Genomic DNA, 22,111 nt, shown 5'->3' on the forward strand with positions numbered 1-22,111 from the left:
ACATTTGCTTTCTTCTGAGACCTCTCTCCTTATCTTGTGGACTGCTGCCTTCTTGGTGTCCTCACATGGTCTGTCCTCCATGCACGTGCACCTGGTATCTCATTCTCATTGTGTGTCCAAATTTTCTCCTCTCATAGTAAAGCCAGTTAGATTGGATTAGGGCCCACCCAGATGACCTTTTCTTTTTAGCTTAATCACCTCTTTAAAGGCCCTACTTCCAAATCAAGCAATAATAGTGAAGTTCTAAAGATCTCTTTTTCCTGGCCTTTGAGTCTTCCTCCTTGCTTCATCATCAGGTATCTCTTTTTCCCCCTCTACCTGGCATTTTATTTTGCTTGCATGCCCAGACGCTCTGCCCAAAGAGGCTCCTACCCTGCAAACTTAGTCCCACCTGAAAACCATGCTAAGTCTTCATTAAGAATCTGTTTCCATTGTCTGTGATGTCTGGAATGAGGTGTTGCCTAGAGCCTGCTGTTGGCATTGCCAAGGAGAGTTTGGGTCTTCTGTGTGCCTCTGACTTGCAGCATGTCTCCGGTTTTCGTTGGTCATGCTTAGTTGTGAGGTCTTAATCCTCAGTTTTCTGATTATCCCTCCACATTCATTATAAGACGTGAGCCCTAGCTTCAGGGTTAACTTTGTATACTGCTACTTTAAAAAGTTCAAAACCCCTTGGTCCATATCCATCTCTGAAGAGTCTTCCAAAGCTCTTTGAGGTGGTACTTGATAATGCGAAGTGAGTGGGAAAGAATATTACAATAGAAGGTTGGAAGAAAATAGAAAATAATTAGAATAATAATTGGGAGAAAGCAAAAAAAATAGTCTTTTATACATACAATGTGTTTTATGGATTGTATAATTTATAGGGAAGTGCTTGAAAAGCTTTCAGTGCTCTCCAGTGGGGAGGTGGCATTATTATTGTTGTATTTGTTTTATTACTCTTACCTCACAATTCTGGTTTCTGTCAAAGTTGAACATAGAAACAAATCAGTGGGTGGGTTGGAAATCTGGAAGGCTGGGGTGCTGTTGAACCACTGTGAATGGGAAGCTGTCTTCTTGGGGCCTCTGCCTGTCCAGTGAACATCCTGAAGAGCACGGGAACATTAAGTCCAGCTTCCTAGAGGAGCAATTGGAAGTCGAAGTTAAAGGCCTGTCTGTGCTGTAAATAGGAGAGGGGAAGGGCCAATTCCCAAATCAAGGCCGTGCAAGATTAGGTCAAACTGCAGGGAAAAAATACAGGCCACCAAAACACAGCACAGTTCCAACCTGGCAAAGGAGTTAGAATCAGAAACACTCTTGCAAATATAGCAGAGAAAGAGGCGAGGCTAGAGAAAAAATAGGCCAAGTAATAAGTGCGAAAGGGGATTGGAGCTAGTAATGACTCAAAAACGGCTGAGCTGCCAAACCTATTTAAAAATCCTCTTAAAAACAGAAGCAGAGAAGAAAAGGAACATGGACATGAGTGGCACAGGGATGACCTTGAAGAATAATTAAACCAAAACCAAGCAAGGGGCTATTTTGCAGCTCAGAACATAGAAAAACCGGTGTGAGATGGCAGGATTCCGAAGGCATTAAGGGAGCCTGTGCTCCTAAGCTAATTAGTTCACACACTTACAGTTATTTTGGGGGAAAGTAATAGGGGTCTAAAGATGCTAAGAAGAGAAGCGAATATGAAAGGTGGTTTCAATCTTAAACCAAGACAGAAGTGTTATGGAAATGTAGTTCGATACAGCTGATGTCAACATGCAATGGGGGCTTTGAAGGAGGGACCCCAGCATCCAGAGGGTAATGGGATCATTGGCAAGAACCATGATTGATTTTTTTTTCAGGAACAAAGCAGGCTCAACAATTGATTTTTTTGTGTGTGCACGGGAATTGGCCTAATTTTAAAAGATAGCATAAATCTCTGAACTTTACTCACATGTTTGGCACCAGGGATCACATCATTTATTTCAAACCTGGGGTAGGTTGGCTGTCTGGGTCCTTGCCACCTGGATTGAGAGTGGCCAGAAGACCAAGGCAAAGGAGGAGGCAGATGGTGGTTCACCCAGCTCATAGTTGGGTGGGGAGTAAATCATTCAAGTTAATGAAGCCTTCAGGTGATTCTCAATTGGAGGACTCTCATAATTCCCTCAGAATGTGGAGTCCTACACAATGAGATTTGAAAATTGTGAGATGAGGTTTGGCTGAGGGCAAAACTGGATACAGTCTTAGTAATATAACTCAGTTTAAAAAGATTCTTGCCTTGGATGGATGATGAGACTACATGAATTCTCATGTTCCTTACATTTTTGGTATTTTATAATTTTAAGAGTAGTGGTAATTTTTGGACAATGGAAGGAAGGTCAAGTTGGAGGTAAAGTTGGAATCCTAAGGAAAGAGGAGTTATCCCCAGGTGGGGATAGGTGGTCACAGGTGGTCACAGACCCTTTGATGCCCATCTTTATCCATGCTTTGCTTCATTCTAACATTGGATATGCTGTTTCTGTTGCCCCAGAAACAGCCATCTCTAAAATTTGTACTTTTCATCCCATAACCTATAACTCTTCTGATTACTGAGTACCCCCACTGTTATTCCTAATTTGAGCCTGAGTATATTTTGGGTAGAGTTTGCACTGTGAAAATGCTGAGTAGGCAACATGTTAAGGATATAGAAATCAAGAGGCATACATAATCTAGTACTTTTATGGCTTAATTCAGGAATTCTTGTGGACAAAGATACATAAGTCTATATGATTCTGAATTGGTAGAAGGAAAAAACAATCAACTTTGATAAAAGTGAGGGGCAGCTAGGGGCGCCTGGGTGGCACAGTCGGTTAAGCGTCCGACTTCAGCCAGGTCGCGGTCTCGCGGTCCGTGAGTTCGAGCCCCGCGTCGGGCTCTGGGCTGATGGCTCAGAGCCTGGAGCCTGTTTCCGATTCTGTGTCTCCCTCTCTCTCTGCCCCTCCCCCGTTCATGCTCTGTCTCTCTGTGTCCCAAAAAAAAAAAAAAAATAAATAAATAAATAAACGTTGAAAAAAAAAAAGTGAGGGGCAGCTAATAGATCATATAGAAGGTCTTGGGTCATGGTCCTCCTGAAAGCCCTCTCTTTATATGATTTAATTGCTCTTGAAGTCCCTAATGCAGGGTCTTCTCCCCTTTATAGAGGAGACTATTGAAACACAAGTCAAGGGACTTCCAGTTTTAGCTTCTACATGTAAAGAGCTTAGAAGTAATCACTTCCATCTTTACAAGAAATAAAGCTGAAAAAACTGAAAATCTATGACTTTTCTTGGATCATTAAAGAATGATGTGGAGCAACCATCACTTCAAAATCTTGAGTGACTATTGAATACAGAAAAAAAAAATCACACTGAAATATGCTTACCTGGAACAAAGGTAAAATAAAATTCTTTATATTTATTATCATTAAACGACCTAAAAGATAACGTTTGAGTAACAATAGTAATAATCTATTTGTGTGACTGTGCAATGGTATGATTTGGCTTATGGATAAAAACATTCTCATGAGGGACAGGGAGGAGTATTTGGGATGTTATAAGGCACTTTTACTAGATGTGAAGCAGTATACTGTTCTTTGAAGGTGGGCCTAGATTAATTTAAAATGTGTATATCAAATTCTAGGACAAAAATTAAATTTTTTTAAAAGAAGAGTAGTTGATATGCTAAGAGAGGAGAGAAAATGGATTCATGTAAAATGCTCTTTTAAAGCCAGAGAAAGCACAAAAAGATGTGAAAAAGACACAAAGAACTAGTGCAATGAATAGAAACAGATACAAGTATAATAGATATTAACCAAACTATATCAACAATCACTTTAGTGTAAATGGTCTGATTATACTAATTAAAAGGCAGAAACTGCTGAGTGAGTAAAAAAACAAGATCTGACTGTATTTGTCTACAAGAGGGCTGCTTTAAATGCAGTGACTCAGATAGGTTAACAGTAAAGGGATGGAGAAAGATAAGCCATGCTAACATTAATCAAAAGCTAGCTGGACTAACTGTATTAATCTCAGACAAAGCAGACTTCAGAACAAGCAAAGTTATTGGGAACAAAAAGGTGCATTATATAATGATAAAGGGGTCAATTCTTCAAGAAGACATAACAATCCTTAATGTATATGCAACTAACCAGAAGTGCCAAAATACACAAGGCAAAGCTGACAGAATTCAAGGAGAAATGGAAAAATCTGTTACTATGGTTGAAGACTTTAAATACCCCTCTTTAAGTAATTGATAGATAAAGCAGGCTGAAAATCAGTTAAGATATAATCAACCTGAATAGCACTATCAATCAGCTTGACCTAATTGGCGTTTATAGAATATTCTATCCAATAATGACAGAATACATATTTTCTCAAACTTACACAGATCACTCACCAAAATAGACTACATTCTGGGACATAAAACACATATTAGCAAAATTAAAATAATATAAATCATACTAAGTATGTTCTCAGATAATAATGAAATTAAATTGGAAATCCACAACAAAAAGATAACAGGAAAATACTCAAATATTTGGAAATTAAATAAAAACACTTTTAAGTAACATATGAATGGAAGAAAAAAGTCTTAAGAGAAATTAAAAATTATTTTGAAACAAATGAAAATAAAATTAACCAAAATTTGTGGAATGCAGTGAAGGCAGTGCTTAGAGGTAAATTTATAGCTTTAAATGCATATAATAGAAAATAAGAAAGATCTTCAATCAATAATCTAAGCTTCCACCTTAGAAATTAGAGAAAGAAGAGCAATTTAAGCTTAAGACAAGCATAAAAAAGAAATAATAAAAATTAGAGCCGATGCCAATGAATTTGCAAACAGGAATACAATAGAGAAAAATCAATGAATCAAAAATTGGTTCTTTGAAAATATTAATAAAACTGATAAACTTCTAGTCAGGCGAACCAGGAAAAAAGGAAAGACACAAAATTTCCAAAATCAGAAAGAAGAGACAGGGAAATTTCATTTATGAGTTCATGGGTATTAAAAGGATAATAAGGCATACCATGTGTAACGCTATGCTCACAACATTGATAACTTAGATTAAATGGTTCAATTCCTTAAAAGATACAAACTGCCAAACTCTTAGAAGGATAAATAGATTATATGAATAGCTTTATCTATATTAAAGAAATTAAATCAATAATAACCTTTCAAAAAAAAAGTACTAGTTCCAGATGGTTTCACTGGTAGATTATACCATGCATTTAAGGAAGAAATGATACTACTTTTGAACAATCTCTTCCAGAAAAATAGAAAGAACCCTTCTTGCTTCATTTTATGATGCGAGCATTAACCTGATAACAAAACCAGATAAAGACATTGCAAGAAAGCTATATCAACATAGAAGCAAAAGTACTCAACAAAATATTAGTTAATTGACTCCAACATTGTATGAAAAAAATTATATATCACAAGCAAATAATACTTATTTCAGGTATACAAGGCTCACTAGCATTAGAAAATCAATCACTGTAATCTGTCACATTAATAGGTAAAGAAGAAAATCATATAATACTATCAACTGGTACAGAAAAAGCTTCTGACAAAGGCCAATACCAATTCATGATAAAACTCTCAACAAACTTGGATTAGAGGGGAATTTCCATAATTTGACAAAGAACGTTTACAAAAAACCTAAAATTAACATATTTAATGGTGAGAAAATTTCCCCCAAAGATTGGAGCAAGTCAAAGATGCTCTCTCTCACCATTCCTATTCAACATTATTTGGAGTCTCAAGTAATGCAATATGACAAGAAAAGGAAATAGAGTGATAAAGACTGGGCAGGAAGAAATAAAACCGTCTTTGTTTACAGAGGCCATGATTGTCTATGTAGAAGTCCCAAAGAATTGAAAAACAAATAAACAAACAAACTCTTCTAGAACTAGTAAGTGAGTATAGCAAGGTCATAGGATGCAAGGTTAATACACAAAAGTCAAATGTTTTCTTATATACCAATAGTGAACAATGGAAATTTGGAAGAAAATATCATTTCCAATAACACCCCAAAATGAAATGTTAAGTATGAATCTTTTTACAAAAACTTGTTTGTTTGTTTGTTTGTTTGTTTGTTTAGAATGCAAGCAGGGGGATGCAGAAAGAGGGAGAAAAAGAGAGAATCCCAGGCAGGCTCCATGCTGTCACTGCAGAGCCCAATGTGGGACTCGAACTCACAAATTGTGAGATTATGACCTGAACTGAAACCAAGAATCAGATGCTTAACTGACTGAGCCACCCAGGTGCCCCTTAAGTATATATCTAATAAGATATGTACAAGAACCATATGTAGAAAACTATAAAATTGATTAAAGAAATACAAGAAAATCAATAAATGGAAAGATATTCCCGTGTTCATGAGTTGGAAATATGTTATGAGACATATTAAGAAGAGGTCTGGGACCAAAGACTCTGTTTTCAGATCATCAAACCAAAAGAGAACTTGAATTTGAGGAACTAGATTTTGATGTCTTCTTAATAAGAACAATTAAAAAAAATAGTCAAATTGATTAATTTTCTAATTTGTTTATTTTTGGTTTTAGAAGGCAATGCATGCTCAGAGTGATAAATTCAAATGTTAAAAAAGATTCAGAAAAGTAAGTTTTTCTTTATTCCAAGAGCAATTACAGTTATCAATTTACAGTATGATTTTCCAGAAATACTCTAATCATACACTATCTTTCAGAAGGTAAATAGCTCCAGATGTAAAGGAGAATGTTAACTGTTCCATCTGTGAAATCTTCATAAACCATACATTTGTGGAGACTTTTTTCTTTGTTGTTTGCATTTTTTTTTTACAATGAATACTAATATAGTGAATTAGTAGATAATAATTGTATAGTTAATGTAAAATTTCTGGCTTCTACTACCTTCTATTCCTTTTGGGCAAATAATTCAAAAATAGGGTCAGAGTTGTGTGATATTTTCTGTTTTTTTTGAGCATGCATTGTGTATGAGTATGTATGTAGAATTTGTAAAAAAGAGAAGATCTAGAAAAGATGAAAGCAGGAGAGAAGAAAAGACTTCCTCTTCTTGTGTGTCTCTAAGTCCTCCAGGACTGCTTAGGAGTGGACAAAGGGGTGTTCCCAGGTCATAAGATCTTTCCTGTGGACATCACTATTCTGGAAATGCTTTAGAAGCAACAAAGCCTGAAGTTGAAGCAGGCCTTTAAATCCTGGGACTGCGGTTTAGAGGTATGAGCCTATGTAACTTTCCAGCCTCTGACTGCGGATAGGGAAGCTCTGTGTCTTTAAAAAGATCTCCCTACCTCCCCATTTTGAGCCTCTTCACCTTCTTCATTAGCAAAGTCAGTGCGAAGTGAGAAGGGAAATGTGCACCAACACATTTTTGTACTCATTATTATCACCATCAATACCTGGCCCTGATTAAAACCAATTCTGCCTTCTTATTTTCCATGTTTTGAATTTCTTCACAAATCATCACAGACATATCACCCTTTGGAAAGCAAATTGCATTCCATTTTAATGAACTTAAACAATTTGTTCAAGGATCAGGAGTTTGATATGCAAAAGTGAACACTTTGATGACACTGGTGCATGACAGTGGTCTTGACCAATAGCATATATGAAGACTTTTCTTCTGGGGGTTCCATTTGCTCTGAGATCGAAGCTAATAGGAATCTTCTCTCTGAGTTATAGTGTAGGCCTTAGGGTGGGGCCCTTGGGTACAGTGCCCCAGGGTCAGGTTAGGGCTGAAACTAGGATTTGGAGAAGGAGATGGGGACATGAAGAATTGAAGAAGAACTTAAAATTTAGGAAGGGAGGCAGAACATGTGAATAACCTTAAAAGCATTATTTTAGGCAAAATCAAGTAATGCATCAGTATCAGGGAGTGCCTCAAATAGTGCAGGCACCTGTGTCATATAGACAGAAGCAATGTGGATGTGGTTGGAAGACACCACACTTGCACAAAGTGTCTAGGAGAACCTTTCAGCTGTGATTGGCAGGCTGTCTTCAACTCACCATCTGTAGGTTTCACATAGCAAGGTCACATTCCCAAGTGCTTTGCTTTTGGAATCCAGCCAGATGCGGCCACTAGCTTTGTTCAGAATTTACTGGATAGCCTGTCTGAGATCCTTTGGCTTAGTGACATTTCCCTGTAACATGGCACGCGATGTCCGTATAGTCATGTGCAGCCCACTGACATGAACTCCAGGGGGAATCTGGTCGTTCTGGTGTTTACCCCTTAATGGGTTGAAAAACAGCATGTCTCTCTTCCTGGACAATACTGGTTCTCATATTTCCAGTGCTCTTGTCTTGGTGAAGATACTGTAATTGTTATTTTTGGTTCTCATCATTTCTTAGTGGAGTCATTGCTGTGTTTTTGATGCCCTGCAAGGAACACCTTGGGTTGCTCTGAAAAAGCATTAACAGAAGCCAGTTGTCCATCAAATCTGCAGATGTGTGCAAGGGCAGGCTGGGTGAGTCAGATGCTTCCCATCACCAAATGAATCACCTGGAAAGCTTATTAGGAACTTTTCAGTGACAGGCTCAAATATATTAACTTGACATTACTAGGTTCTTTTGACTTTAGCCTGCTCATCTCAGAAAGTAGGAGGGTGCTGTTGGGTGCTGCCAGCTGTCTTTGTCTGCTCTGGGGAGCACAGAGCTGCAGAAGTGTTGATTCGTTATTGATGCATTTGAATACTGTGAAGTTCAGAGTGGTAAGGGAGCTTGATGGTATATAAATCATGCTACAGTTTCCAAGTTGGAAGCAGCTCCATTCCCCCTAAAATGTTAGGCAAAAACCTACTGTTTATCCAGTTCCTGCTCTGTGCCAGGTACACCACTATAGCAGGCATTAGCTCTCCACTCGAATTCATTTCTTTAACTTTCACATCAAATGAGTCCCTGTCTCATAGATGAGATGACCGATGTGATGCTTAAAGAGTGCTCGTAGTTAACTCACCCAGTGTCCCACCGCCACCAGCTTGTGTCAGAACAGTGGTAACACCATGCTGACTTCACTTTCTTACTTGTTGGAAGCTCTCATGTGGTAGAAACTCCTCTCAAAGGATTGAACTCAGGCCCAACCTCAAGGAGGATGTGCTGGGTGTGGGATGCAGATGTTGAAATGGTCAGTGAAGACATTTGAGGACTAGGGGAGAAGTTCTGATTCACTGTTCACCTCTCTGTCCTTCCTTGAGCAGAAAACACAGATTTTGCTAAATTCACTTACCACCCGCAGTCCCTCCAAAACATTTGTCATATCCAGTTTCCATTTTTATCTGCTGGCCTAACTCATCTGGAAGCCCACATACAACCATTCTTTCTGTCTTTTTCAAGTTTTCACTTGCTGTCTGCTCCAAACTGGTTTTCTTATATGGTTTAGCTGTTTCTGCATGTTAAAAGATTTTTCCCACTCCAATGACATCAATAAAGCTAAAGTATACTCTACCAAATACAAAGGATAGCTTTATTCCTTCACCAAGATCTTCACTCTTGCACAATCTAGCTTGGGTAAGGCAAGTTCAGCTCCATGCCACTCTTTTTCATGTATCTGCTTGGGCCTTTGTTTTGATCTCTGTAAAATAGGGAGAGTTACAAACCAGATGTGTCCAACCACCTCAAGGCTGTTGTGAGGACAAAAGAGGTTAATTAGCGTGCTCTCAAAGAACTCCAAATACATACAAATGTAAGGTCTTATCATGGTAAGTAGTGGCACTGACCTTTCTCTTTCAGCCTCCTGCCTTCTTCCCTCATACTTAGTCCTCATACTGTAGTCTCAGATGTGTGGTCATGCATTTCTGAAGACTTCCATTGTCATACCCCATGTATTCATCTGCTAGGGCTGCCGTAATAAGGTGCCAACCACAGACTGTGTACCTCAAACAGCAAACATTTATGTCCTCATAGTTCTGGAGGCTGGGAGTCCAAGATCAGGGTATCTGCAGGGTTGATTTCTTCTGAGGGTCTCACTCCTTGGCTTGTGCAGGGCCACCTTTTCCTTGTATTTTCACATGATCTTCCCTTTGTGGGTATCTGTGTCCTAATGTTCTCCTCCTAGAAGGATACCAATTATATTGGATGAGGACCTACCTAATTACATCATTTAACCTGAATTACCTCTTTAGAGACCCTATCTCCAAATTCAATCACATTATGAGATACTGGGGTTTAGAACTTCAACATATGAATTTTGGGTTAACAAAATTCAATCCATAATACCTCATTACTATTTCCCATTTCCCATGCTTCCAAGATGCCCTTTCTCTGTGTTTTCGTAGCATCCCTTATTTTTTCCTTATCATGGCACTTACCACTCCTGTAACTTTTTGTTTATTTTTATTCTATACTAGCCTCTAATAAATCTGAGTAGACCTCTGCTTTGTTCTCCCTGTATCCCCAGTTCCTGGAGTAAAGAGATTTCCAATTAATTTTTGAATATTTGTTGAATGATTGAGTTCATATTACTACCTCTATGTGAAATTACACCAAATATTCCATATTTATGATGTCTCAGATAATTCATGTATCTTATTTCATGTAAAAATCATTAACAGCTCTATGGGGTAGATACTTCTGTTAATATCCCTGTTTAGGAATTTGTGGCACAAAAAGGTCAAGGAATTTACCTAAAGTCAAAAGGCAAGTAATACTAGGGAAGATGGAATTTGAACTCAGGAGGTATGACTTCAGAGCTCTCATGGTTAAATACAAGATTGAGATGAGATGTTTCTTGGTAGAACAATATTATGGTTTACAATTACCCCAGCTTTTGGCTTTATCTTAGCTCAGCCCAAGCATCTCCTAATTCATGTCTTAAACCAGAGAGTTTCTTATGGCTGTCTTAGAGTGGCAAAATGGGAGTAGAGGGAAGCCGGGGGGAGAGATGGGCAGGTTTGGATCACAGCACAGGGGTTTTATTTGGAACCAGGTCAGGGAGAAGAGAAACAGAGAAGGAGCTGGAAGGGGAGGCAGTCTAGATGAAAGAGGATTTGCTATAATTTTTAACATCCCATCTCACCTTAGAGATGAACAGCTTACAAGTCTCTACAGTATTCAAAGCACTCTCCCTTATATCGTCTCATATGATTTTCAAAATTGTCAACTGACATAAGCTGAGAAGGTATTATTATCTGTATTTGATTGATAAGGAAACAGATTGAGAGTGGTTAAGTACATTGCCTAACATTGCCAAGCTTGTCACTGGAGGTCCCTGTGATTGAATTCTAAGCCTTCTGCCATCCCGTCTCTGGGACTGAGTTTAATATGGGAAGGGAGTAAGAGAGAGCTACATTTCAGGGGACCACCTTCAATCAGGAAGGAAGAGGAGGAAGAGCATCATGAAGAAGAGACTGCAATAGGCTTTTAGAAAAGGTTGAAGGAGCACGAAGGAGGTGGCTGGTGGCAGAAGTCAGAGGATCAGGGAAATTCAGAGTTGAAGTTATCAAGTGAGATGACATATGGATACTTCCTACATGTAAATGCTCAGCAAGTGGCAAGGGGAAATCACTGAGCATATTTCAGAACGTGTTCTCAGTGGTGTGGTGACACCTATGTCCAGATGAACTCTACTCTCTGAATGAAATTTTTATTTTTTCCCCTAGGATATCCACTGGTCAAATATTGCCAGTTTGCTAGCTATCTTTTTATTTGCTTTCATTTGTTTTAGTTCTATCTGCCCAAAGACTTACTACTCTTTTTAAAACAATTTTTTAATGTTTATTTTTGATACAGAGTGGGAGTTGGGGAGGGGCAGAGAGAGAGGGAGACACAGAATCCGAACCAGGCTTCAGGCTCTGAGCTGTCAGCACAGAACCCAATGTGGGACTCAAACTCACAGACCACAAGATTATGACCTGAGCCAAAGTCAGACACCCAGCGCCAACTGAGCCACCCATGCGCCTTAAGACATACTCCTTTTGAGGGGCGCCTGGGTGGCGCAGTCGGTTGAGCGTCCGACTTCAGCCAGGTCACGATCTCGCGGTCCGTGAGTTCGAGCCCCGCGTCGGGCTCTGGGCTGATGGCTCAGAGCCTGGAGCCTGTTTCCGATTCTGTGTCTCCCTCTCTCTCTGCCCCTCCCCCGTTCATGCTCTGTCTCTCTCTGTCCCAAAAATAAATAAACGTTGAAAAAAAAAATTAAAAAAAAAAAAAAAAAAAAAAAAAGACATACTCCTTTTGAATCTCAGTCCCAGTCCTCAGGATGGGTCTTCTGTTGCAGATCGTTTACTACACCAAAGTTCATGTTTGCTCCAGCCTCCCTTCCACAGACCCAAGGCCCTTTTGTTGTGATGCAAGTGAGATTATTTATCTATCTATCTATCTATCTATCTATTTATTAAAGAAAGGCAGACTGCCACGTGCAGCGCCTCATTTGGATGTGTCTGGAGTCTTGGAAGCTTGACTACCCTACGTTCTCCTACAAATGGACCTTGAGAGCTTGTTTGGAGGTTCTAGCAGGGGAGCGCAGCTACTCATATACCCTTGACCGAAGAACGGTCCTCTTCTATCGGGGAAGGTCGTCCTCTTCGACCGAGTGCGCAGCTTCGGGAGGGACGCACATGGAGCGGTGAGGGAGGAAGGGGACACCCTCCTAGCCAGCCAGATCAGCCGAATCAACCCTGGCGATCAATGGGGTGACAGATGTCGCAGCCAGATAGCCCTCACATCCGAGATTATTATTTTAAAACCACTGTCTCTAAGATGTGACATCTTAATTTTCATCCTTTCTTCCCTTCAGTTATGCCTTCCATGAGCTAGAATTGAAAATTAGATATGTTTTAGAAATATGGCTAGAATTAGGAATAAAATGTTTTCTCCCTCATGCTGTGAGCATTCCTCAGCTTTCCTTTCTCCCTCTAATCTGTTTCTGACTCTGTAAATTGTGCTGTGGTGTCTTCTCTGTTAGGTAGCCCAACTTTTAATGAGTGTATGATGTGCCCAGCTGGAATGGCAAGTTGGCAGTGAGGTCATTGAATCCAAGATAGGTAAACAAAATTTTACTTGTTGAACTCAGGATGCTTATGGATCCTTCTTCCTGCCAGAATTCACTACCACCAAATTTTCTTATTTGCCAAGCTTAGAACACAGTAGCTTACAGAAGTATTGTCCTAGTTAACTTCATAGATAACTTTTTGGGAGAGTCATAGGGTGAAAGAATGTTTGGTCTGGATGTTTCTATGTACCTTAGTAGCGTATTTTATTGTGGCTGGAAATCTAAATATTTAATTTTGATACTGGAAGTCATTCAATTTTTGACAGAGTTCAGCTCAGTACTGGTGTACAGAGACTTGAACATTCATTGCTGCCTCAACTTCCTCCCTTGATGTGGAGAGCTTGGGGAGTGTATACATTATATCTAGGTTCTGGGTCATGACTTTGGCTTTGGATGGTCAGTGTTACCCTTCCGCAAACATAATTGATCCATTCCTGCCTCAGAAGCTTTGCTAATTGCTTTGTTCTCAAATGCTCACCCTCATTTTTTTTCCTTCTACCTGTGCAAATCCTACCTGCTCTTTAAGTTTGATCCAGGTGCTACCTCCTCTCAGAAGGCTTCCATAATAGAAAAGTCAACAGTTCTCCTCTGTAGTCTGTTTGCTCTTGTTGTCTCTAGCCATGATCAAGTGTATATCATTAATTTGTTTTCTGCATGTTTAATCTTTGCCACTAGATTGTAAGCTCTCCAAGGCCATTGCCCTTTTTTAGCTTTGCATGACCAGCATCGTTCTAGCTCAGAGATTTGTTTATAGTAGGTGTGAAATAAATGTGTGATATTGGTTGATATATGAGTGTGCTCTCTAACACAAGACATATGGAGTTCATTGGCTTGGTACTTGAGTGTCACCACCCTCACCCCCACCCCTTTCTCCAAGTTATCCTCTTGGCCTGGTCCAGCTGAAGCTGTGGAAAGTAGATAAATCACCCAGCTCCTAGATCAGACAGTTCAGAGACAAATGAACACAGCAGGTCGTTGCCACTATAATGATGCAGTGGCTGTGCAGTTTGCCAGTTTCTGGACAACAATAGATTGCCTTCCTTCTCTTAACTTTAATTCCATTTCTCATAAGCCTGAAATTGCACTTGCTATTTTCCAACTTCTTTTCCCCCCACCCTGCCCTAGTTCATGTCAGTGTTTCCTTAACTAACATTTTTATGGCTTGAAAATCAATTCTCTACCAGATATAAAGACATACTCTGTCTCCAGCCTTTGTTCTCAGCACTAGCCTCAGCACCCTCCATTAGCCCAGTGACTTGGTTTCAGACCCACTTGAGAGTTTCTAATCTCTGATTCCTTTTTATTTGAACTCTGTGTAGGTATGGGTTTATGTTTATTAAATAGACTTTATCATGCTGACTTTTCATTGATTTATTCCCAGTTAATGGAATCTTTGGAATTACAGAGTTGAAAAGATATTGGCTTGAATAATTCTTGTTAATTGGAAGCCAAATTTATTTTAGCCTGTTCAACTTGAAGATTTTGGAGGAAAGGAGAAATTTGTGGGTTAAGTCCGAGGGTTTGGAAAAGACTTTACTGACGCTCAATGGCCAGGCTCAGAGTAGTATTCAAGATCCTTTACAATATAGATTCAGATTGCCTGTTTCTTTCCCTTTATGGCGGCCATGCTGGCCTTTAAATTCAGCACCATGGACAGAAGAGATTAGTGCAGGGAAAGGTTGAAGCAAAACAGCCTGAGGAAGTTTAGTAGGACCTGGTAGGATCACTTTGATTTTCAGGGATAGCCTTATTTAAAGGCACATGAATTTCAAGTTGAGAAACTTCATAAAGGATGGATACCTTTGCTGCCCTAAGAGATCACCTAAACTGAAAGGTTCAGTAAAAGGCATGTACTTTGGAATCAAAATATCAAAACTTGAATTCTAACTTTTATATTTACTAAGTGTATGACTTTGGGTCTGGTATTCTCTCTGAGAAGCAGTTTCTTTATGTGTAGGTTTGGGAAACTACTATGCTCAGAAGATGTAGAGTGTACTTCTAAGGACTGGATTTGAATCCTGACTCAACTCTTTGCTAGGTTGTAGAGTTATTTTCTTATCTCTTAAGTGGGGATAAAAATGGTACTTTTTTCATAGTGTTGACGGGAGCACTGAGTGAGATAATATGCATAAAATTGTTAGGAGTATACCTGGCATATAGTACACTATTATTATTCTAATACTTATTTAATAAGATTATTATGCAAATTGAATAAAATAATATTTGTAGATGTTGGAACAAGACTAGACATGCAATAAATCCTGGTTACGTTTTCTCTTCTCTCCACTAACATTTGAAACCATTCCTGCAGTTCCTTTGAGCTAAGCATTGACCTCTAAGCCTTGTAAGCACCCTTGGAAGGAGATTCATATTCAGATAAACCTGTGTAAATTTTAATTCATTTATCACTTATTGTGATACAGAGAAGCATAAAACATAAAAATTTTGGGTGCCAGAGCTGGGGATAGTGGGCCAGGAATGGAAAGGTAGAAGCTTGCCATCCTGTTTTCTAGTTTGCTGGAGTTGAGTGTGATGTAGATAACTGGATGATAGGAATCCTCTTCAGGATCCTGTACAAAAGGCTCCCTGTTCATACCTTGTTGCTGCAGGCATTTTTTGATTTGTTATATGAGTCTCTGAAATGTAGTCCAGAGTGGAAAGGGACTCAAATAATATGAATACAAATCCAGGATCCCAGCCTATTGGTCTATGACAATTCTGCATATAAACAGGACAGAATTTTGTTTCATTCACTCATTCATTCATTCATTCATTCATGCATTGGTACATTAATTCATTTATGTTAAATAAACATTTATTGGTCATTTACGGTGTCTAGGCATAATGCTAGGGATTACAGCAGAGTTGAATCATTTAGACTGAAGCCTGCCATCAGGATTAAGGGAAGTACAACATGTGTGAAAATCATTAAATACATGAGTCAATTAATATTAAGTATATAATGGTGTACCTGGCAAATAATATTTATTAGCTGGTTTTATTATAAGCTACCATTTCTACAACTACTGTTATTACTCATATGATAGAGTATGGAGAGTGACTCTCCAGATACGGTGTTTAGAGGATGAGGGAGTGAGTGGCATTTTGGGAGTTATAGATGGTATTTTCAGAAAGGAGATAGCATTTGAGGTAGTCCTTGAGGCATGGGTATAACTTGGTTATGGACAAATGGTGAGGAATTGGGTCTCCAGCTGAAAGGTATGGTGTGAATGAAAAAGTGGTAGGTGATCAGAGGAGGTTGATTATTAGGGAGTGGCAAGTGTTTCAAAGTGACAGAAACATTGTACACAAGTACTAAGAGATTAGACTGGGAAGGCGGGTTAGAGGCTGAGCTGGGTGGCCTCGGATGCCAGTCTGTAGACTCTGGGACATAGAATGTGAGTGATGTGGCACTATCCGAAGTTTTGTTTTGTTTTCTTCCTGGAGGGTGACCAGATATTTACCTGTTCCTGTGGTAGTCTTTTTTTTTTTTTCTAAATAATTAACAATAGTCAACATTAGCACCATGGTTCCTATTGTATTTAATTAAATTTCCTTGTAAGAATATTAGGTATACAAACTAACCCTATTGACTCAGCCCAATTTTACATAATCTCTTGATTTGTGATTTTTTTGTTAACAGATTCAGCCAGCCTAATTTTACATAATGATCTCTTGATTTGTGATTTTTTATTAACAGATTCAGCCATTTCTTCCTAGGACCCAACAACCAAACCTGGACCAAAGGCCTCAGGGCCTCAGCTATTAAGGTACAGATGACAGTGGTGTCTGTGCTGAATTGGTGTCAAAAGACTCCTGTTCTTGGGAGAGAAGTGGAATTTCACTTCTGTTTTGTTCTCTTGTCTAGAAGCTGCTATTACTGAACACACAGTTTTCATCATCTGATGCTAATGAAACAGGAGGTTATACAAGTGAAGGGCTGAAGGGTGATGATGTCAAAGGAAGTGATGCAGGAGATGAGAAGTTCTTTATTCCATTTCCATTCTTGCTTCTTTCTCCTTTGCTCTCTCTTCTTTTCCTCTTTCCCCCCTCCCTCTCTGTCTTTCTCTCAACATGTGCAGACATGCACACACAATGTGGAGCCTCAGCCCACTGAGCAGAGGCAAGTTTATATGAAAGTCTTCAGTTTGCCGTGGGTGTTTCATTTAGTCTCCAGAACCTGGTCCTGTAATTGACACAATAGCCTCTCATAACCTTTTGTATAAATCAAAAGTAGTTTTTATGTTGGCTCTAGTTCTGTGGTGCTAGTGACTGTGAGGCAGACATTCAAAGTGATTGTGACAGCACAGCCCTCGTTGACTGGAGCATATTTGGAGAGAGTATAGAAATGATTAGGATGAGTAGGTGTAAAGCACCAGCAGAGAGTGGTGGGATCTTGCGGGGGGTGGGGGGTGGGGGTGATTGGGCAAGGAATGGAGCCAATTCTGGGCACTTCTATGGCTTTATTGAAAATGAGTGTGGGTTGTCCTTTGTGAAATGTGGCAACCTGGAAATCATGTCTCTTTGCAAAGTAACAGCTTTGTTTATTCAGTCAGTATTTGAACACTGACTATGTGTTGGGATTGTGCTGGGGCTTATGGAGACAGCAGCAAATAAGACAGAAAGAAATTCCTATGCTTATGGAGCTCACTCTGTGGGACAGATGGAGAGTTATCTCAGCAGCTTTGTCCCCAGAGCGTGCTCTCTGCTTATCGGCCTCCAAAGATTTTAGTGAAATGCTTTGGCCAGGACAGGGGAGAAGAATTGACCCTTGTTCCTATGAGGGCTTCAGAGTTCCAAATTCCAGTCTACTGGTTGTATTTAAGCAGATGGTGAGGGATGGAAACCAGGATGGATATCTTGGGGAATCTTCTGTTGCTTTTTGCCCATTTCGGGTGAAGTGGAGTACAATGGGAGACAAGAAGACAGAGAAGCGCAACTCCCTCCCTGACCACCCCTACCTCCAAAAAACAAACAAACAAACAAACAAACAAACCTCAAGGAAGGCTTCTAAGGGTTAGTGACTTGGTGGCCTTTTATAGAATATAACTTCTCTCCCAAGTATGGGATCATAGACAGACCCACACTGGATTGACTAAAACTGGGTGGACCTTTGAGATTTCACAGAGAACCCTAAGAAAAACACCTAGAAAGATAAGGACTGAGCCAAATTTGCCTGAGATTTGAGAGTTTTGTGTGTTTCTCCAGCACTCACTTCTTCCTTTTGGCTTCTGTTTTGGCATTGCTATTGGCCCAGCCCTTGGTATCTTTCCGTGACCCCTTCACTGGCTTGTCTGCTACTAAATGCTACCAGATCAAAGTATAACATGATCTTAGTACCTGGTACTCACCTGACACAGTCCCATCTTGTTGCATCAGATGCAACACAAACACTTCTGAGTCTACCAGAGACCCTGCGGCAGCCTGAGGCACAGAGGCCTCTGTGGGAAAGCTATATAGAGCTGGGTCTGCTGGCTCTTTTGTTTGCATACACCAAATTTGAAATAGACTATCATTAACCAAATGGAGAGCAGCTGTGCTTACTGAGAAAGTATGCTTCTTCAGATTTGTGGACATGTTAGAAATTCTTTAGCCACAGTATCTGGCTCTAGAGGCCTCAAGATCCAGTAAAAAAAATTCTTAGTTAATGTTCTAGAATGTCCCCTTCTCTTTGGACTAATATTTTCTGGACTGACTCAGTGATGAATCCTTAGGTTCCTTAGTTAGAGGATTTTACATTTGGGATTAATAGGGTTTTCCCTGTTAAAAGGCAAATGCCATTGGCAAGATCTCACACTAGACAGTTCCCAGACAGTGACACCTTCTTTAGTGTGAATTAAGGGTGGGAAACTTGCTTTGGAAATTGAACACAGAGCTGTAAAAGGACCATGGGAGATAGAGAAAAGGCTAGAGTGAGAATTCCCTCACAGGGAGTCTACCAGGAACAAGGAGTTTACAGATGGAAGGTGAGCTGCCAGAGACCAAGTATGCTTACCTCAAAATCCTTTCCAGTGTTGTCCCTGCCTGAAATTAGATTTATTTTTTCTTTCTCTTGTCATATGATCAAAGTTTTGGTTAGACAGACCTGTCCCACATTTTTTCTCTCTCCTCTGTCTTCTTCCCTTCCCTTCTTCTCCCACACCTTTAATTTTACCTCTCCTTCTTCTTGTCTTTTTTCTCAATGGTCCAGGATCCAAGTTGCCACCTACAGCCCACAGTTCAGGTTGCCCTCACCCTTCTAGAAACCCAAGAAAGACTTGAAGAGAGGTTATGTCTTGAACAGTGTTGTGAGAAGCTCATGGACCCTCTTCTCAGCCTAGAGTCATAACTGGTGCAAATTATAGATATTTACAAAACATTCAAAGTCTCTGGAAATTGTCTTCAGAAAATACAGCAGATGAAATATTTATGAAAGAAGTTTTACTGGATCTTGGTCAGAAGCATTGTGGGGTGGGGGGGTGGTCTGGGGCATTTGCTCCATGATTTGCTCCTTCTTTCCCACGCTCCCAGCTTACACTACTGCACATCCACTCCAGGCAAATGTAGCCAAGAGCACCATCTTTACCCAGCTGGGAGCTATGGTGTCTCCCAGGGATGGGCAGACCATTAGCACTTCTCATCCTGTCCCACATTCCCAAGTCTGTGTTTCAGAGGTTCTGTTCCAGGCAAGAGTGGCTGAGAGACAATGGGGCTGTCTTCCTCTCCCCATCCCCCCTTGTAGGGCAGAAAATCTACCTGGGAATAGAAGTCCAGGAGGAGGGGACCCCAATCACCTCATGTAGCTTGGTTGTAGGGCAAAGACTCCATGTCATGAACAGCAAGCCACAAAGACTGGAGGCTGTTGTCCCGATCTAGGTTGGTACTAATGAAGCTCAAGGAATAGAGGTGTGATTCAGAGAAGTAGGCCACTGTCTCTGCCACCAGCTGTGGAGCACTGGTGCAGATTTGTTGCTCAAGAGGAGAGGTAAGCCATTAGAACAAAGAGCTCTGAAGCTCTCCCAAGTGCACTGACTTTATTTGTACCATAGTATGAGGAAGTGCCAGTCTAGGGGTTCTCTTAGAAACAATGGAAATTTTGGTGATAACTAATTAGGGGGAGACTGGTAGCTCCATTAGAGCAATAAGCTAAAATTTGGACCATCTGGAAATTTACCAGAGAGAACTATAGAAAGAGTCCACTAAGAAGAACCCTCCTGGGGTTGACACAAATCTCCAAGACTGGTCTCAAAGATTACCCCTGCAAAGGGATCCAAATTTAATTGCAACAGACTGTGGAGCAATTTGTGCCTCAGGGGATTGTCAAAAATAATAATTAGCCAGCAATTAGTGGAGGCTAATAGCTAGGCATGCTATTGATGGAGGCAGACAACACAGAGATCAGGGAAGGAGACAGCACTAGTAAAATCACTGGCATCCCAGAGTGACAACGTTCAGGGTTTCAGCTGCACCTTTGAGGAGTAACATCAGAGGGGAAATAGACCACTAAAATAATAGTAACATTCTTAGAGGGAGATGAACCCCCTAAAATAAAATAATCCCACTAAATAAATAATAAATAAAAAAAACCCACTAAAATAATCCATCCAACTTGTCAAATGAATTAATAGGCAAACAACAACAATGAACCCCAGAGGAAGGGGTCTGTATACAGAGTTGCTACAGTGTATTACCTAAAAGGTTCAATTTTCAATAAAGTATTATGAGACATACACACAAAGAAATAGAGGGTGGCCCATATGGCAAAAAAGAAGGCTGTAGAAACTTCCTGTGATGGACCCAGATGTCAGACTTTGTGGACAAAGGCTGCAAAGCAACGCATAAGTTTGTTCAGAGAACTATAAGAAATCTAGCTTAAAGAAGTAAAGGAAGGAAGGAGTATATAACAGTACTGTCTCATAAAATAGACAATAGCAATAAAGAGATAGAAAGGATAAAAAAAAAAAGGAACCAAATGGAAATTATAAAGGTGAAAAACACAACAACTGAAATTAAAATTTTACTAGAGGGGCTTACCAGTAGATTTGAGCTGGCCAAAGAAAGAATCAGTGAACTTAAAGATAGATCAATAGAGATTATGCAATCTAAATTGAGAGGAAAAAAAGAAGGAAAATGAACAGCCTCAGAGAAATATGTAACAGAAGGAGAGGAGCAAAAGGAGCAGAAAAAATATTTGAAGAAATCACGGATGCAAACTTCTGAAATTTGATGAAAAACAGTAATCTGTACAATTGAGAGGCCCAATAAATCCCAAATATGATAAACATAGAGATCTACACTCAGACAAAGCACTGTCAAAATGCTGAAAGATCAAGAAAATCTTGGAAGCAGCAAGAGAAAATGACTCATCACACAAGACCATTTACCAACTAACTGTGGTTGGAAACAATAGAGGCCAGAAGGCAATGAGATGATGTATTTAAGGTTCTGGAACAACAACAGCAGCAGCAATGAAAACCAAAACTGCCAACCGAGAATCTTATATCTAGCACAACGACCTTTTGAAGATAAAGGTAAAATAAATCTTTCCTATATTAACAGAATCCGAAAGAATTTGTTGCTACCAGACCTATGAGAAATACTAAAGGAAGTTCTCCAGGATAAAACAAATGACTTCAGACAGTAATTTAAACCCACATGAAAAACACAAAGAGTAAAGAGTAATTATAAGAGAGAGTATAAAATGCATTTCTTCTTTCTTTTCTTAACTGGTTTAGAAAGTAGGTGTAGTAAACAATATGGATGTAATTGTATTGTTGGTACTTTAGCATAGAGAAATGTAATGTAACTAACAACACAAGTGCCAGGAGGCAGGTGGGAGAAAAGCTGTGTTGGAGTAAGGAAATGACACTAGTTGGTAACTTGAATTCACAGGAACAAAGAGCAAGAAATGGCAAATAAGAAGGTTAATGTAAAAAACTCTATAAACAAGTACTTGTTTTCTTTTGTTCTCCCAGCTTTAAAAGACATAAAATTGTACAAAGTAAAAATTCTAACAGTGTATTTGGTGTTTGTGGCATATGTAGATATAATATGCATACCAATAATAGCACAACAAGGGGAAAGAAGGTAGAGGGTTACACAGGAGTAACATTACTGTGCCTTGCTCATGTAAATCTGAAATAGAGTTTGATAAATTAATACATAGATGGTA

General features: G+C 39.6%; 1 long non-coding RNA gene across 1 annotated transcript; it reads right to left on the reverse strand.

The window, feature by feature from the left end:
• Positions 1-9,982: 9,982 nt before the first annotated feature.
• On the reverse strand, positions 9,983-12,622 carry LOC123579757. The gene is made up of 3 exons (XR_006702935.1): positions 12,440-12,622; positions 12,379-12,384; positions 9,983-9,992 (listed from the first exon to the last, which is right to left on the reverse strand). It is a non-coding gene; the product is annotated as an uncharacterized LOC123579757 (long non-coding RNA).
• Between the last annotated feature and the right edge of the window lie 9,489 nt (positions 12,623-22,111).

The sequence above is a fragment of the Leopardus geoffroyi genome, chromosome A3, assembly GCF_018350155.1.
Source record: "Leopardus geoffroyi isolate Oge1 chromosome A3, O.geoffroyi_Oge1_pat1.0, whole genome shotgun sequence".
Lineage (NCBI taxonomy): Eukaryota > Metazoa > Chordata > Mammalia > Carnivora > Felidae > Leopardus > Leopardus geoffroyi.